Raw genomic sequence first — 2,111 nt, forward strand, 5'->3', positions numbered from 1 at the left:
TTAGGTTAATTCAATTTTAATATGATATTAAAATTTATATTGTTTTTGTTATTCAGTTATTTGGGAGCTCATAAATAAGGTAAATAGGCGTGAAATATGGGTCCAAAATATAGTTATATCTAAGATGGTGGGATTTATATTAATAAGTAGCTATATTTAACAACGTTAAATTACACGGTTAGTCCATGTATTTTTAGTGAAATTACAAATTAGTTCTTACACTTTAAAAATTTGTAATTAAATTCCTAGAGAAAATTAAAATTTATAATTTAGTCTCTGCCAATTAAAAAGTATTGATTTAACAGAATATTTTCAGAATATGCTGAGAATATTCTGTTAAAATAGAAAATATATTGAGAATATTCTATTAAATCAAACACTTTTTGAACGACGAAGACTAAATTATAAATTTTAATTATTTTTAGAGACCCAATTACAAATTTTTAAAGGGTAGGGATCAACCGTGTAATTTAACCATTTATAATGTTTGAACAAGTCCCAAACCTCCATGTGTCTTCTTTTGCATTTTTGGATTGCAAAAATCACTATATATAGATATATCACATTCATGGAAAAATAAAAGCACTTGAATGAAATTAAAGCTTACCAATTTCAAAAACTTGAAAGCCTAAAAATATGCCTAGCTAAGAGAAGGTTCCTTCACCTCAATTATTGTTGGTAAAGTGTAAAGTTCAATTAGTGTTTTCCGATGTTTTGGTAATACAAGATTGGATACTAAATTAAAGTGTGTGGCCCCTCCAAATTAAAGATAGGAACAACACAGAAGAATTGCAACTTTGCAAGAGATTTTAATCCCCCAAAAGTTCAATTTGTAAACAACTTGATGAAAAGCAATACTTAATTTATTTTAGTGAGTAAGTGAAAGAGTCACTATGAGAGAGCACATGCACAAAGAGCTACCAAGCCTTATAGTGTGTGTATTTGACATATTTATGGTAGCTATATACAAAAATTAAAATCTTAATTTATACTCATTTAAGGGTTTTATTATATATAGAGACATAATAAATTAAAAGAGAAATATATATTATTATTATTATTATTATTATTATTATTATTATTATCTCACTAAATTTTTAAATAGGTCCTTAAGTCTCTACTATAACAAAAACGTTGGAATTAACGAAATATTCTATTAAACTATACAAAATATAGAAAAAAATCCTAAACAGTCCCTGACAATTATTTCGAAAGACGAGATCTTTGACAAAAAAAAATATCCAACCTGACTCCTGAGATTTACTTTTATGGGACTGATTAGTCCTGTGCCAAAAAAAGTCAATGTTATTATTTTTTTTTTTTTGCACAGGAGCTAATCAATCCCAAAAAATAAAGGATCAAGGGCTATTAAAAATTCAATAAAATTATAGAAATCAACATAGCGGAAAAAATAACAATAACATTACTTGGGTAGTAGCTATGACCAGTAGGCCTACTTTAGCATTCCACATTATTTCCACTAAAGATGTGTATGTTTCCTCTTTTTGTATGTAGACTTGTCAAAGTGTTTCTTCTCATAATAGGTTAGGTACTACAGTTATATTATGATACTTCTTTCAAGACAAATCTGTTTTGCTCTTCAAAGTTTTCAAGCTAAGTAGCAAATCGAACTTGAAGATGAAGCCTCCTCATCATGAAAACCACTTTCTCTTTCCATATAGATCCTCCATATATTTGTGTTCTCAAGCTTTCTATCCTTGTCCACCTAGTGAGTCTTTTTTTTTTTTTAAGTGACAAAAAATATGTATCCAAAATTTAGAACTAAAGAATATTATAAACAAAAAAAAACATACTTTATCCATTATATTATTTTTGTTTATTTTTGGTAATGTAAACTCTATGAATTTGAATTCATCACTTCCTCTTAATTGAAAACAGTTATGCAACTTTACACTATCCAAAAAAATATTAAATTATTTGACCTAACTAAATTTTAAAAATATATTACTTTTTTTCAAAAAAAGAAAACTAATATTTTTTAAGCAAAGAATAAAGAATTTAAGTTTCATACGTTAACAGTGTAAAAAAAATTAATACTAATATTCAATCATATATTATTACATCAATAAAATTAATTAATTTTTAAACTC

This window comes from Arachis ipaensis, chromosome B06 (genome assembly GCF_000816755.2).
Source record: "Arachis ipaensis cultivar K30076 chromosome B06, Araip1.1, whole genome shotgun sequence".
Lineage (NCBI taxonomy): Eukaryota > Viridiplantae > Streptophyta > Magnoliopsida > Fabales > Fabaceae > Arachis > Arachis ipaensis.